This window comes from Triticum aestivum, chromosome 6A (assembly GCF_018294505.1).
Source record: "Triticum aestivum cultivar Chinese Spring chromosome 6A, IWGSC CS RefSeq v2.1, whole genome shotgun sequence".
NCBI lineage: Eukaryota > Viridiplantae > Streptophyta > Magnoliopsida > Poales > Poaceae > Triticum > Triticum aestivum.
In genome coordinates this window covers 366,791,107-366,808,515 of record NC_057809.1, presented here as the reverse complement: position 1 = coordinate 366,808,515, position 17,409 = coordinate 366,791,107, and positions in this window count along the sequence as shown.

The following is a 17,409-nucleotide window of genomic DNA, read 5'->3' as shown; positions in this document are numbered from 1 at the left end:
ATGAGGCGGGGCCCTCGCGAGGGGTCTTGCTCATGAAGCCTTGAAGCTTGGCTGCGCCGGGCCTTCTGATGGTGCCACGCGATGGGCCGCAGGCAGACGGGCCTGGGTACCCCTAGTCCGAAAGGCCCGATCATAGCCCCCGGGAGAGGGGGCGAAGAGACGTGGGCCCCAACCGCTTGTGGGCCATGCTCGATGTGTGGCGCATAACGGGGCACGGGACGCCCCCACTTTCCCACAGTGCCTCGATAATCGCTCGTCTGACATAAAGTTGGTCAGTGTTGGTTATGCGACCATCATCGCTTCCCACGCACCTGTCCTCCGTATCATTCCTTCTCGGGCAAGCATGCTTCTCCTCTAGCAGACACGTGCAGCTCTCGTTCCATTGTGCCGCCGTGGCACCGCTGGGCAAGAAGGGAAAGGCAGCGGCGGTGGCAGACAGCCGAGCTGGACTAGAGTCTGCCTTCAGCCGGTCCATAGTGCTCAATCTCGAAGGGCTCGACAAGGTCGGCTCGATGATCGTGGATGTCTCCAACGAATGGGTGGCGACAAAGATTTGGCCCGCCTCGCGACCTTTAGCTGATCTGGATGCCACCACCATCGCCATTCATCTTCCCGCGATCTTCTCTGGCTTACTCCCCCCGTTCTTGGACTTGTTCAACGCCTTGCTCTCGCACTACCAGGTGCATGCGCTGCTCCTAGACCCAAAATCCTTCCTCCTTCTTTCAGCCTATTCCTTCCTATGTGAAGCCTTTGTGGGCGTGACTCCCTGGGTGGCGCTACTCCGCCATTTCTTCTGCCTCCGGCTAACCGCCACCGATCAGCGCTCTGGATGTGTGTCGCTCTATGCCGTGGGTGCGATGGCCGGTGATGGAATAGACATGGAGATTAACCACAAGGTGGAAGGCTTCACGTGGCAATGCGTGTACATGGACATGGCCCAGTTTAGGCCCCTGCTGGAGACTCCGTCGTCCTCGGTGGTGGCGAGCTTCGGATGGGGGAATGGGAGGATAAATGACCCAAGGCTGTCATGGGTCATAGCGAGGATGGTCGACCTAAGGGCAGCGGGAGTGACAGTGATGATGGTGGTGAGGGAATTTCTATGCCGGCGGAGCGCCCCCCTCTAACGCCAATCCCGCCCAATGTGGACCTTCACCGACCCAAAAGAAACCATGCGGCTCCAAGCAGGCTGCCTGCTCCCTGACACGTTAAGTGGAATTCTCCGAGTCCTGATCGGTGGAGAGGCAAACACGCTCCCCAGGCAAGGGTACCCCCTGTAAAACTACATGAGCAAAGAAGCCTACACGGGGTGGATGCAATGCTTCATCAGTGGGGAATGCTCCCTGAAGGCCATGAGGGGCCCCGGGACAACTCATTCCTCCCAGCCCCCGAGCCAGGGAGCTTCGCGGGTGGGGAGCCTTCAGCTGAAACAGCGGAAGACGACTGCGACTCACCCTGGCAGGCCGGCCGCGGAGGGGAGCCCCGACCAAGGAACAACGCAGGTGTGCTACCCAGGGTGCTGAGGAAGAGGAAGTGGGCCGCAGAGGATGAGTAAGTACATAACCTCCCCCCCCCCTTCGCTACAACCCTGCTGGGTTGTGTAACCTCTACGCCTCCATAGGTCTTCTTCAAGAAAGAGGATAAGGGAGCCCCCATGCCCAGTTGATGCCATTTTGCCACTCACCTCTCCCGGGGCATGCGGGGGCAGCACGCTTCCTCGAGACGCCAAGCCCGGTCAGGGGCGTCGAGTGACTTCCCCGCCTCCTGCCGGGGGTGCAGGGCACGAAACGACCTTGCCCTCATTGCGCGCCGAAGAAAGCCTAAGTCTCGGGGGACGCCACTGGACACTTCGGAGGCACACCACGGAAGCCGCTCCAAGGCAGGCGTCGAGTCGACAAAGGTGGCAGTGATGGCCACTGCCGCCTCCCATGCTGACGTCGGGAATAGCCTTGGCCGCCTCAGAAAGGACCCCAAACTTCCGGGATGCGCCGCCTTGTTTTGAAGGGATGGAGCGGGCGCCGGACAGTCCCCAGCCCCTGATGAACACCATCGAAGCCCCCGGGGCCTCAGGGATTGGCGGGGGTGAGGGGCCCCGCCCAGAACAGGCTCTGGCGCTCGTGAACATCCGAACCGCAATCCAACCCGCGCTCTTGCAGAACGCAGCAAGTGTGCTAGGCCAGCTCGGGGCGGAGCTCCTGGATTCCGAGGCGCAATTTGCTAAGGAGCGGTTGTGCTTGGCGAGCGGGTGGCACCAGGTTGACATCGCCGTCAGGCTAGGTCGCCTTCAACACGAGGCCGCTCACTCAAAGGGAGAAAAATCTATTGCTGAGGCGAAGGAGGCACGTGGATGTGCCGTCCAGGAGGCCAAAATGGCAGACCGGCGGCGTGAAGCCGTAGTGGCCCGCAAGCTGGAGCTGCTAGCTTCGAATGTTGTCTGGGAGCAGCAACACGGAGAGATGTCCTTTCCACCTACGATGTGGGGCTCGCGTTGTGTGAGGCGGACCTCCGGGCCTTCGAGCAAGAGCTTACCCTGACCTCATCCGAGCAGAGCATGGAGGGCGAACGGCTGGAGATCCTAGACCGTGATGTGACCGCTGTCCTGGCTTCTTACGCGCAGCGCATGGAGAAGGCCAACTCCAACTTCGTGGCTAAGGAGAAGAAAATACAAGGGGATGCTAATTCAAAGGTCGAGCAGAATCACAAGGCGCTCGCCAAGGAATAGAATGATAACCTGGCGCTGTAGGAGGGCCGCTTCAAGGCATAGAGCTAGGAGCTGCCGCACACAAGGTTGTCAGAATCATGATTCTGAATCGGATCGGAGCTCTATTGGAAGGATCATAAATTGTAGAATCTTAACTACCAGGATCGTAGAAACATAGATTCTAGAGACTAATATCATAGAATCAGAGGGGTTACTTTCGTTCATAAAATCATAGAATCATAAAACAAAATCGCGATCTTGACAACCTTGGACGCACGAGATTGATGTCCTCAAGGAGCTGCTGACTGAGGCAAAAGGGTGCCAAAAGGCCGCGTTGAATGCCCAGGCCGTAGCCGAGGACGAACTGGCATCGCTTCAAGAGCAGGTGGGGAGCGTCGCGTCCCTTATGGAGCGTGCGAGGGATGAAGCGAACCAGGCTCGGGGGCGGCATCTCACGCGCTCCAAGATGTTCTGAGACCTCAAGTTGCGAGCTCGCCGTGCCCTGGGCTCCATTTGCAAGGAGGACATCTCCAGCCCCCTCGTGCCCGACGTTGCCGGCTACCTCGCCTTCTTCACCAAGGATGTGGAGCGCCTCAAGGGTGGTGCATAGAAGTTGGGTATGGTCATAGAAGAGGAAATCCGTGACCTTCTCACCAAGGCGCTGACGCGGTCATCAGCCATCTCTTCCGCTCTGACCCCTACTTCGACTATGAGGCCGTGACAGCCCCCGTCCCTAACATGATCCGTGATCCCCCTCGGGGAATGGGTGGAGGATCATGTACAAGTGTTGCGCACATTGTTCATCCCCGACAGCGGCAAAGACATGCATGGAGCCAGGGGGGATGACGGCAACCATGGCGACAACAGCCGCGACGCGTCTCCTTAAGTCACCCCTTTTCCTGTTCTGCTGGTACTCAATTGTAACCCCGTGGGGGCATGAGGAAAATTTTGCCGGAATCCTCAATGATGTACTGAACAACATTCGTGTTCTTCCGATGCTTGTTTTTTCTTCACACCTGCTTTCATGCTCTATGTCATTAGGACTCAGCCCCCGAGCGTTGCTAACATGCCAGGCTAGCGGATCAGATTGCTAGGGATAGTGAGCTGATGCGACATTCTCGAGGGGGGGAGCAGCGCGTACTCATTGGCTCGCTCATGAGCGTGGCGCGAGGATATTAGACACCAAGGCTTTGATGGGGTGGTGCACGCGGGAGCAGGCCCACGGCTCTTAACACTGCCGGGACTAACCCAAGCGTAAGGACCATGCCCAGCCCCCGCTCGTGTCAGGCTCAAGAGTGAGGCGTCGGGCGTGCGTGGTTGACGAAACGAATGAACTCTAGTAGAACACCGCAAAGAAAAGCAAAGTCGTTTCTTAGAGAAAGCGCAAAAACTAAAGTTTTTATGTAGAGAAACTGCAAACTTGTTTACAAGCAAACAAAAAAGGCTAGCGCGTCCGACACCTTCTGTAACGCCCAAGATACAACTTTCCATATATGTACTCCGACTCTTGCCTTTTCCGGAGATGTGTTGTGATTTTCCCTTCGTGGTTGGGTTTTGTTTTTCGTTTTGCATTTTGTTCATGTCATGCATTTCATATCATGTCATCGTGTGCATCGCATTTGCATACGTGTTCGTCTCTTGCATCCGAGCTTTTTCCCTGTTGTCCGTTTTGCAATCCGACACTCCTACGTCCTCCGGCGTCCCCTTTTGTCTCTTTTCGTGAGCGGGTGCTAAACATTCTCTAATGGACCGAGATTTGCCAAGCGGCCTTGGTACACCGCCGGTAGACCGCCTGTCAAGTTTCGTGCCATTTGGAGTCCGTTTGATACTCCAAAGGTTAATCGGGGAACCGTAAAGGCCCCGTGTGTGTTGCAGCCCAACATCCCTCCAAAGTGGCCCAATAACCCATCCAAAACCCCTCCATCTTCTCGGTCGTTCGATCACGATCTCGTGGCCGAAAACCACACTCCATTTGGACTCTCCTAGCTCCCTCTACCTATATACAGGCCCTCCCCTTCCATTTTTCGCGTAGTCCAAACCCTAGCTTCTTCCTTCTCGCGCCGCCGGACGTGTCCACCACCGCCGTCGGACGTGTCCGCCGCCCCCTCCAACCAATCCGCTGCCACCACGTGTCAGCCGCGCCTCCTCTCTCTCCTCTCTGCCGCCAAGCCCGCCGGGGCCTAAGGCCAGCTCGCCCCGGGCCGCGACCGGGCACGTCCGTGCCGCCCTCGTGCGCTCGCAGCCGCGTGGCCGCCCTGCCCTAGCACCGCCGCCCGCGTTCGCCTGAACCGCCGCCGCACGTCGCAGCTCCGGCCACCGGAGCCTAGCCGGAGCCCGACCTCGCCTTCCCCGCCGCCACGCGCCACGCGCACCACCGCCGCCCGGCTGCCCGCGCTGCCCTGTTGCGCCTGCGCCGCCGCCTCCTCTCTGCCCAGCGCGCTGCTACCTCTCTCGGCTCGCCGCCCCGCTTCACCTTCGCCGGTCACCGGCGCCTCGCCGGAGTCCGCTCTGCACCAGATCTGGGCGGGTGGATGAGATCCACTAGTCCCCCGATCCAAACGACATCCACCGCGTCCCGGTTCCCTCCGTCCCCGTTGACTTTTCCGGAGGGTAAACTATCTCTAAGTCCTTATCTCTGTAACATTTTATTGCTCTATTCATCATGCCATAACTCCTCATCCGTAGCTCCGTTTTGTGCGTACAATATATCAAAATGTTCATCTGGATGTGCTCTTCATTTTGTTCCATTGTGCCATGCTTGTTTGAATCCATATTGATGCCCAAATCGATGATGCAAGAGTGCTATAAAATGTTAGGTGTTGATTCTTAACAGATCATGAGAATTTCTCATTTTTGCCATGATTATTGTGTGCTGCATATGGGAATGAGCTCTACATGTGTTTTGGGCTATGCCATGCCATCTTTGCAGGGGTGTATGCCATGTATTTTTGTGATCAATGTGGTGACTAGCACATGCATGCAAAGTAGCTCTCGTAATATTGCTGATTTCAGGGACTTAGAATTTCACTAAGTCTTTGCTGTGCAGTTATTTTTATGCCAGGTATTCATGTTGCTACAGTGAGATCCATGCTTCTTTTGAGTATGTTCAGTAAGGATGATTTTGACATATGGTCATGCTCTATCCATCCATGCCCCTGTTTGCATATATGGAGTGCCCTAGCATGACTCAATCTTGCTCTACTTTTGCTATAAAATGTTCCTGGAAGATTGTTTACGTGTTAATCAATTTTGCCAAGGTTGTTGTAGTTGATCCATGCATGCTATCAGCTTGTTCTTGCCTTGCTTGGATTCATGAACATGTCTTCTTGCTGGTAGTATGCTTAGATTGTCATGCAATGCCTTGTGTTGAGTGAATCTAGCTCGAAAAGAGGCCTTCATAATTTTGTTTTTGCCATGTCCAGTTTTCTGCTAAGTCTGGATCTGTTAACATAACTTGCTATGTTTACATGGGTGCCATCATATCTTCTGATCCTTTTTGGCTTATGGTCAGTAAGGGACTTTTGTTATATGCTTTGAGTAGATCCATGCCATGCCTTTTTTCTATGATAAGTTCCTGGAGCATGTTGTTTGCTTGCTCTAAACATTGCTTCCTGATGCTAATTCCTGCCCTGTTAGTATTTTCACCAAGTCTGAGATACTGATATCTTTTGCTCTTTTTCCATGCTTGTTTGAACCTGCTATTGTGTGATTTAGCCATAGCTCAGTGTTCATCTTTTGTCAAGCATCTTGTGTAGATCACTGCCTTGTGCTTTGTTGCTATGTTGGAGTGCAGTAGCTTAGTTTCTTGTTGCATTCTAGATGGCATCGTGTTGTTAATCACAGAATTGTGCCATTATTGTTTTGCTTGCCATTTGCAAACCGTGCCTCCGATTCCGGTGATCTTTATATCGATTTCGACCGAAACCAACTCATCTTTCTAGAGGCACACTTGGTTTGCCAAGTTGTGGCCTAGTTCAATCTTTCCGTTCCGAAGCATCCATATGCATTGCATATCACATCCCGCATATCATGCCATGTTTTGCATCATGTTGCTTGCGCATTGCACCGTGATTGATTGCTGGTCCTTTTGCTTGTGTTCTTGCTTTGGGTAGAGCCGAGAGATGAGTTCGTGATCGAGGAACCCGTTGAGTACGCTTATGAGGATCAAGCTTTCGTCAATTCGGAGACATTTGCAGGCAAGATGACCATACCCTCGAAATCACTTCTATCTTTGCTTGCTAGTTGCTCGCTCTTTTGCTATGCCGCTATACCTACCACTTGCTATATCATGCCTCCCATATTGCCATACCAAGCCTCTAACCCACCTTTCCTAGCAAATCATTGTTTGGCTATGTTACCGCTTTGCTCAGCCCCTCTTATAGCATTGCTAGTTGCAGGTGAAGATGGAGTTTGTTCCTTGTTGGAACATGATTATTGTTGGGATATCATTATTATATCTTGTTTACTTTAATGCACCTATATACTTGGTAAAGGGTGGAAGGCTCGGCCTTATGCCTGGTGTTTTGTTCCACTCTTGCTGCCCTAGTTTCCATCATACCGGTGTTATGTTCCTTGATTTTGCGTTCCTTATGCGGTTGGGTTATAATGGGAACCCCTTGACAGTTCGCCTTGAATAAAACTCCTCCAGCAAGGCTCAACCTTGGTTTTACCATTTGCCACCTAAGCCTTTTTCCCTTGGGTTCTGCAGACTCAAGGGTCATCTTTATTTTAACCCCCCGGGCCAGTGCTTCTCTAAGTGTTGGCCCAACCTGGGCGATGTCCGGCGCCCCCTGGGCAACCAGGGTCTATGCCAACCCGACGTATGGCTCATCCGGTGTGTCCTGAGAATGAGATACGTGCGACTCCTATCGGGATTTGTCGGCACATCGGGCGGCTTTGCTGGTCTTGTTTTACCATTATCGAAATGTCTTGTAACCGGGATTCTGAGTCTGATCGGGTCTTCCTGGGAGAAGGAATATCCTTCGTTGACCATGAGAGCTTGTGATGGGCTTAGTTGGGACACCCCTGCAGGGTTTTGAACTTTCGAAAGCCATGTCCGCGATTATGGGCAGATGGGAATTTGTTAATATCCGGTTGTAGAGAACTTGACACTTAACTTAATTAAAATGCATCAACTGTGTGTGTAGCCGTGATGGTCTCTTCTTGGTGGAGTCCGGGAAGAGAACACGGTCTCGTGTTATGCTTGAACGTAGGTAGATTCAGGATCACTTCTAGTTCACGACCGTTTCATTGCTTCTCTTCTCGCTCTTATTTGCATATGTTAGCCACCATATAAGCTAGTTCTTGCTACAGCCCCACCTCATTACCCCTTACCTACCTATAAGCTTAAATAGTCTTGATCTCGCGGGTGTGAGATTGCTGAGTCCCCGTGACTCACAGATACTCCCAATCAGTTGCAGGTGGCGATGATACTAGTGCAGGTGATGCAACTAAGCTCAAGTGGGAGCTCGATGAAGATCGTGTTCATTGTGTTGTTTCGTTTTCCTTTCGGTCGGTAGTGGAGCCCAGTAGGGGTGATCGGGGATCTAGCATTAGGGGTTGCCTTTCTTTATTTGGTTCCGTAGTCGAACCTTGATTGTATTCTGGATGATGTAATGCTTTATTAATGTATTGTGTGAAGTGTCGATTGTAAGCCAACTCTTTACCCCTTTCTTATTCAGTACATGGGATGTGTAAAGATTACCACTCTTGCGACATGCCTACTATGCGGTTATGCCTCTAAGTCGTGCTCCAACACGTGGGAGATATAGCCGCATCGTGGGTGTTACAAGTTGGTAATCAGAGCCTTCCCCGACATAGGAGCCCCCTGCTTGATCGAATCGCTGGCGTTGTTGAGTCTAGAAAAATGTTTTGAGTCTTATAGGATTATATATATCGGAGAGTAGGATTCTTTTTACTCCTCAGTCCCTTCGTCGCTCTGGTGAGGCCTCCTGACGTAGAGTTTTGACTCTTCTCTCCTCAAATTTCATGAAATTGATTTTTTTATGATCAAGGTGTATCTTGGAATCGTTCCGATGGTTTTGTGACGAGAATATTGTTCTTGGTGCCTCCTGAAATTTAGGGGTTGTGGCAGTGTCCTGGGGAGTTGAGCTCCGAGGTGTTGTGGTCACAATTTTATCGTTGCAGTTCTGGAATACTTGAGTTTGCCGACATCGAAAATCTCCTTTATGCAGTTGTTAGTGAGATAACCTCGACGCCACCCAGTACTAGGGCGGGAGTTTGGGGGTATTGCCATAACTTGTATAACGGATGCTTTTCGAAGGTTGAGGTAAATGATTTCCGAAGGTTTCTTGGTTATGTGTTGAAGGATGGATACATCTGGATGTAGGATTTGTTAGTTTAGGTGAGATATTATGCTTCCCCTGTATCCCCAACACCTGATTGCATAACCAGAAAGTTTCGGGAGTTTATAAGTGGGAATTCAAGTAGCTCGTAGAATATATTTCTAACAGATACATGATACGATATGGGATCTATCATATGTTTGTTTCTGGCTTATTTGGCAAGCCAATCCTTTGTCTTCAGTGGTGGTATTCGAGTTGCTTCAATGTCAAGTGTTGATTCCATACCTTCCCTAAGTGGTGTTCTCATATTCCTATGGGAGTACTAATCCTTCTAGATCATCGAGTTTGTCATGTCAATTCATTCCAACCGGTGCATTCCTCTTCAAGTGGATCCGATCATTTTCAACATTCGCAAGATCAACTCTAAGTTTCTCAACGTTGTTCGTTTCATCTGTCCCCAAGTTTCCTTTGTTTTCCCACTGACCCACCCCCTTTTCTTCAAGGATTCGGATTTCTTAATCGAGTATCCATCTTATTGATGTGAAGTCTCTCCATTCTTTTCCGTCGATATTCTTATCCGGTGATTATCAGGAAGATACTAATGGAGCTTCAAGTTTATCATTATTTGTTGTCTTTGTTCTTTGTTGGATTCAATTCAAGCTTTGCCAATCATATATTTTCCTTGTTGCAAATGCTTTCTTATGCCGGTGCACCTCTTAATCATTCCCCGCTTGCTATTCAATTGTTCGGGAGTGCTGAAGATATATCGAAGATTCGTGTTTCCACTCTGCATCCGTTCAAGTTATTTCGAGGTTGTTATCTCATTCAAGCCATTTAATTCAACCGGCGCAATCTATCTTTTAAATCGTTCAACGGTGTTTTCTTTTGAGTGGGCCCTAACCCACAGGTCTTTTTACAGGATCTTGCCTGACACTTCTTATTTTCCCGGAGCTATCCTCAAATTTCTTTTCAAAGTTTGACGTAAGAATGTATTATCATCAGTCAAATGCCTTTCTCCAAGATCTGTCAAATTCTTATCACCATTGGCTCAACCTTTAAATTCGTCATCCCAGAGTATCTCAACAATTCATGGTGGTGTTTCTCATCGTCATTCTCAACATTTCAAGACCAAAGAAGTGTTTCCTCTAAATCTTGGCCCGTTCTCTCAAGATTCATGGTTCTAGCTTAATGCCATCCTCTCATAATTGTTTTCGATTGTGAGAATTCTTTTCACCCATCCGGAGCATTTCATGAGTTATTTCCATTTCTTTCCTCCGAAGGCCATCTTTTCAAATATTATCCATTTCAACTTTTAGCTCTCATTCTCCAAATCTTACCGGTGCATCATTCAAGTATTCTCTTATCAGCTCGTGATCTCTTCGTTCTCTTGTAGCTAAATTCTCTCAATTATCTTCATTCGTTCTCTAATTCTTCCCAGTGTTTCTTTATCTTTTCTTCAATCGTTTTCAATTCGTACAGTGGTTCGTTCAAGATTCATCTTCTCTTGTTATCATATCAATTCACTTGTTCTTTCATAAATCTTACCGGTGATCCGTGAATTGTGCTATATCTCTCTTCAATCTTTTCAAGAAGAATAAGTAGTTTGCCAAATCTGTTGCTTGTCAGCAATTTAAATTGGTGAAGGATAAGCATAATGTAATTCTTATTCTTGTTTCATCCAAGGGATTAATTCCTTATTCCGTAGGTGCATCAAAAATTCTTGATTTCTTTTGTACATCTTATTTTCTGGAGTTCCATGTTTTTCCGCATTATCTCATCGCGAGGGGCCCATGAGGGTGGGGGCGCCCCTACCCCCTGGGCGCGCCGCCGTACCTCGTGGCCGCCTCGTTGCTTCCTTGACCTCCACTCCAAGTCTCCTGGATTGTGTTTGTTCCAAAAAAGATCCTCATGAAGGTTTTGTTACGTTTGATATTACTTTTCTGTGAAACACTGAAATAGCAAAAAAAACAATTTGCACTGGGCCTTCGGTTAATAGGTTAGTCCCAAAAATAATATAAAAGTGCATAATAAAGCCCATTAAACATCCAAAACAGATAATATAATAGCATGGAACAATAAAAAATTATAGATACGTTGGAGACGTATCATACATCAAGAAGCATGTTAAGCACAACAATTCATACTTGCACATATAGAACATCACATTGTGAATAACTGGAATAAACAAGGCATACTACGAACAACCAAAGGTTGCATTTTAAACTGGACATATGCTAACTACAAACAACCGAACAATCAAAAAACTTCAAAAGAGGCATATGCTAGCTATAACAGGCTGAACAACAAGCAAATATATGCATTCCTATCGGTATGTTTTAAAACTAGATTGATGAAATGTACTGCACAATAAATAATTGCACATATAAAGCATCACATTGTGAACAACTGAAATAAACAAGGCATACTGCAAATAACCAGATATAGCAATTAAAACTGGACCTATTGTCACTACACTAGAAAAGGGACTCGACAAAACAAATCATGGGTTTCCCCCTGTGAAGAGGCACGGAAAAACAAATCATGGGTTTCCTCACTTGTCACAGATGGGCTCGTTCCCGTGGGAGGAGCATGGACCCTGGATGTGCTTCATGTTAACGCAGATGGGCTCCTACCCGTTGGAAGAACACGGCTGTAGGGTGCCCTCCCTGATGTCGCAGACGGGTGCTTTCCCCATGGAAGAGTGTAAGTGCATCTAGTGCCACCCCTAGTTGGTTTTGGAGTATTGACGACAAACCTAGTTGAGGGAGTAATGTGTTTGTGAGAATTGCAGGATAACACAGGTAGAAGTCCCTCATTGATTCGGTTTTACTACCAGAGATGACCCCTAAAAATGTATGAAGACACTGAAGTCAAAGGTGGTATATGAAGATATTCACATTGAAGACTATGACAAAAGAAGACACGTTATGAAGCCAATGGAGCTCGAAGACTTAGATCTTTCGTAGTTCTTTTTCTTTTGTGTTGAGTCATAGGAACCATCGTATTATTAAGTGGGGTCCAGGAGAACCAGTCAGAATGACTGAAGTGATGCCTAAACCAAAAACCTATGTCTTCGAGTGAAGACAATGAGAGCGAATCTTGTCCAGAGCCAGACAAGTCAGCTTTGCTTGTAGCCCAAGTAAAGTTGCCATGAGAGTTTGGAATCTGACCGTTGAGACACGTGTCAGTTCCTTAGTGACCCAGGGTCATTTCGGACAAATCAGGTCGGGTTGCCAAGTGGCTATAAATAGCCCACCCCCTACAACCATAAACGGTGGGCTGCTCAGATTTTAGTGCACGGCTTTTGTCGTTTGAGAGCAACCCACCTCGAAGCCTTTCAGAGAAAATTCCTAGCGAGGAGAAAGCCCTAACCACCCAGAGCCAGAGTAAATTGGGCATCACTTAAGTCTTCTTGTCTGTGTGATCTGAAGACTTATTACACTTGAGGACTGTGCATCCTCCAGACGGTTAGGCGTCGCGTTCAGAGCATCCAAGAGACATTGTGGATTGCCAGTGAACGAAGTCTATGAAGGTTTGGGAGTCTACCTTGAAGACTTACCAGAGTGATTGGGCGAGGACTATGTGACCTTAGCTCAAGGAGAATACGGTGAGGACTTGGTGTCTTGAGCTGTGTGTTCAGGACTGGGTGTCCGGGACTGTGTGTCCTAAGGTTTAAATACCTAGCCGCTCCAACCAGACGTACAGTTGTCAAAACAACTGGAACTGGTCCAACACATCATTGTCTTCAACGAGTCACTGGTTTCATCTTCACTCCCTTTTACTTACTGTTACTCATTGTGAAGCCATTGCATGCTCGCTATATCTTTTGTCTTCACAATGTAACTGTATGATTTGTTTGACTTCATAACTTCTTCCTACCTGATCCTTATTACACTGCAGCTACTTGTCATTGTGCTTTCACTCTATTGAATACTTGACCATGGCTTGCCTAGTGTAATCTAACTTCCGCTGCATAGTGATAGGCATATCTCTACTGTTTGTCTTCATAACTTCCATGTTTTGAAGACTTTCATAAAAATCACCTATTCACCCCCCCTCTAGTCGATATAACGCACTTTCAATTGGTATCAGAGCAAGGTGCTCCCTTGTTCTGTGTGATTCGGTTTAACCACCTGGAGTTTTAGCTATGTCGACTGCAGGGATAATCAAAGTCTCCGCTGCATGCCCCGTCTTCGATGGAACTGAATATCCCTACTGGAAGAATAAGATGCGTATGCATCTTGAAGCCATTGACGTCGACCTATGGTATGTCGTCGAGAATGGCGTTCCCAAGGCTGGAGAAGGTGTCACTGCTGCTGATGTCAAGAAATTCGTTCAACTGGACTCTACTGCCAAGAACATCATCTGTGGTCATCTGACCAAAGGACAGTATGGCCGTGTGAGTGCTTTGAAGACATCCAAGCTGGTCTGGGACTGGCTCTCCAAGGTCAATGAAGGCATCTCAACCCAGAGAGATCAAAGAATCAGTGTCCTTCGCAATCTCTTCAACCGCTTCAAGCGAAATGACAATGAGAATGTCCAGCACACATTTGACAGACTCACTGACATCACAAATGAGCTTCAAGCCCTCGGCGCTACTGAGATCACCAAACATGAAGTCGTCAAGACGCTGCTGAGATCACTTGATAGTTCGTTTGACATCCTAGCCCTGATGATTCAAGAACGTCCTGATTTCAAGACACTCGATCCATCTGACATACTTGAGAGGCTCAACACACATGAGTTTCAGCTTTCTGAGAAAAGAGATATCTACGGTCCAAACTATGGGCGAACTCGTGCCTTGAAGGCAAAAGCTGTTTCCTCATCTGAAGAAGAATCTGACAGCAGTTCTGATGATCCTGAAGACATTGGAAGGGAACTTGCAATGCTAGTGAAGAAGTTCCAAAAATTCACCAACAATAAAGGCTTCAGAAAGTCTTCACGATCAAGCTCAAGGAATGATGAAGCTTCTGCTCATGACTACAAGAAGAAAACATGCCACAAGTGCAAGAAAACTGGACACTTCATCTCTGAGTGTCCACAGTGGGACAATGAGAACAGAAAGAAGAAGAAGAGCAAGGAATATGACTCTGACGACAAGAAGAAGAAGAAATACACAAAGTCTTCTTCCAAGTCTTCCTCAAAGTCTTCATCACACAAGAAGAGCTCATCTAGCAAGGCACATGCATTTGTTGGCAAGGAAATGGATTCAGAGGAGGAGTCCGCTTCTGAGGAGGCAGAGGCGGAGTCTGAGGAGGAGTCTGATCCTGGCATTGCAAGTCTGGCTACAGCATACGTCGCGAAGTCCATCTTCAACACTGAAGACAATGACTTCATCACCGACACCGATGCAAATGACAAGGACTACTCCACTCCTACCTACTGCTTCATGGCACGCGGTGCCAAGGTAAACAAACGCACTACTCACTATCAAACATCTAGTGACGATGACTCTGATTGTGATTCAAAACCTAGTTACAAAACACTTGCTAAAATTGCAACTGAACAACAGAAAGCCATGGAACATTTTCAAAAACTATTAGACAAAAGCGATGATCTGTTGGGTGCTGAAATGACTCGGTCTGAATCCTTAATTGAAGACATAAAAAATCTTCATGTTAATTATCAGGAACTTGAAGATCGTCATGATACTCTCTCAACAACTCATGAAAAGCTTTCTTATGATTATCTTCAAAGGAAGCAAAAACTTTAGAAATTGAGAGCGGCTCATGAAGATCTTCAAAAGGAAAATGAGTCACTTCGCGTCAAACAGATTAGTTCCGCTCAGGAAGGATTTGAACCACCATGTCTTAAGTGCATTGAGCGTGATAATGCTACTTCTGTTGCTGAATGTTCCACTGCTACTGCTATTGCAATATCTTCAACTGTTGATGTGGTAACTAACCCCTCTGCTGAGGATACCACTACTATTGCTGATGAGAATGCTAGGTTGAAGACATTGCTTGAAACAGGGATGTACAAAAGTCTTAAAGGACATCAGACATTATGTGATGTCCTCAAGAAGCAGATTCTGAACCGAAACCCTAGGAAAGAGGGTGTTGGGTTCGTAAGGAAAATAAATGCAGATGGCTCTTACTGGAAACCTGAGCAGTACCCCAAAACCAAGTGGGTTGCTGCAAAGGAACCTTCAGCAGATCCATCCAATTTATCTGGCTTCACTTGTGCTAACCCCATTATCATTGATGAATCCTTTGATGCAAACTACATACTGTTTAAGAATCAGAATGGTGAAGTGTTTGCCAGGTACATTGGTACTAACTGCAGGAATGGACCGCCTATGAAGAAGATCTGGGTTCCGAAAAAGTGTCTGGAAAATCTTCCTGTGAATGTCTTCATGACACCTCACTTGAAGAAGACAAACCTCAGACCAAAGGCTTCATACGGTCCAAAGGCTTCATACAAACAGAGGACTCACCTGAGTCACACTAACGCAAATGTTTTGCAGGGAAACCATACTCAGGCATATGAATATGAGAGCGGTTCATCAAACCGTCATGTTCATATGACCAAAAATTATTCTGCTTATTCTTATGAGTACTATTGTCCACCTGCAAGACTGTTTGCTAAGGCTTCAAAGCCAAAATTCTCAGATGCTGCACTTAGACTTATTGCTTCTAAGCCACCCTTGAAGATGTGGGTGGTTAAGAAGGCTTAACTCTCTTTTGCAGGGAAAGGTCTCCAGCAGAAAACCAAAGTCTTCTGACGCTATTGCTGGGGACCTTAAAAATCTTGTAGGGCGCAAGATAAAATGCCCGAATGGCATCATTATGTACTTTGTTCCTGAATCGCATGCTACTCTCCCTATTAGTCCTAATCTGGATCTAAGTTTTCATAACCCACTGGTTCGTCAAATGTTTTTGCTTCACAATTCTCTTCGTGAAGCCTATCCCCCTAACTGCACTGTAGGGTACGACACCAGCGTCTTCAAAGTCTTCAGAATGGATTATTGACAGTGGGTGTACAAATCACATGACTGGCAAAAGAAGCCTTCTTATGGACTCAACCTTACGTCCATCCGACAAGAGCCACATCACATTTGCTGACACTGGTAAAAGTAAGGTATTGGGTCTAGGTAGAGTTGCAATCTCAAAGCATCAACACATGGATAAAGTCATGCTTGTTGAATCCCTTGGCTTCAACTTAATGTCTGTCTCAATGCTTTGCGATTTGAACATGATCGTAATGTTTGGAAAATATCGTTGCCTTGTACTAATGGAATCTGACAAGTCTCTAGTGTTTGAAGGGTATCGAAAAGATGATCTGTACGTGGTAGATTTCTCAGCAGGGCCACAACTTGCAGTATGTCTTATTGCGAAAGCTTCAGAATGCTGGCTTTGGCATCGGAGGCTTGGGCATGCTGGCATGAGAAACCTCCACACCCTTGCAAAGAAGAAACATGTCATAGGCATCGAGGGCGTCAAGTTCAAGAAAGATCACTTGTGCGGTGCCTGTGAAGCAGGGAAGATGACGAGGGCAAAACATCCCTCGAAGACAATAATGACCACTACTCGACCCTTCGAACTGCTTCACATGGATCTTTTTGGTCCCACTCACTACTCAACTCTTACTACTACTGCTTGCCGCTATGGCTTTGTCATTGTTGATGATTACTCTAGATATACTTGGGTACACATAATCCTTTACAAGACTGAAGTGCAGGATGTCTTCAGACGCTTCGCCAATCGAGCTATGAACAATTTTGGCGCCAAGATAAAGCACATCAGAAGTGACAATGGCACTGAATTCAAGAACACTAGCCTTGATACATATCTTGATACCTTGGGCATCACACATGAATTCTCAGCTCCGTACACGCCACAGCAGAATGGCGTCGTCGAACGCAAGAACAGAACACTCATTGAGATGGCCAGAACGATGCTAGATGAATACAAGACTCCAAGAAAATTCTAGACTGAAGCAATTGAGACTGCATGCCATACAATCAATCGTGTTTATCTTCACAAGCTTCTGAACAAAACATCTTATGAGCTCCTTACTGGCAAAAAGCCAAATGTCAGTTACTTCAGAGTATTTGGCGCAAGGTGCTGGATCAAGGACCCACACCACACCTCAAAGTTTGCACCAAAAGCACATGAGGGTTTTATGCTTGGATATGGAAAGGATTTGCACTCCTACAGAGTCTTCAATCTCTTTCACTACAAAGTGGTTGAAACTGTGGATGTGCGGTTCGATGAGACTAATGGTTCACAAAGAGAGCAACTGCCAAATGTGCTAGATGAAATTCCAGCTAGTGAATCAATCAAGCTAATGGGAACTGGAGAGATTATACCTTCTGAAGCTCATCCTGAAGAAGAACTTATCATCTCAGCACCTGATCAACATGAAGACAATGCTCAGCCTGAAGACATTCCTCCCAACAACAAC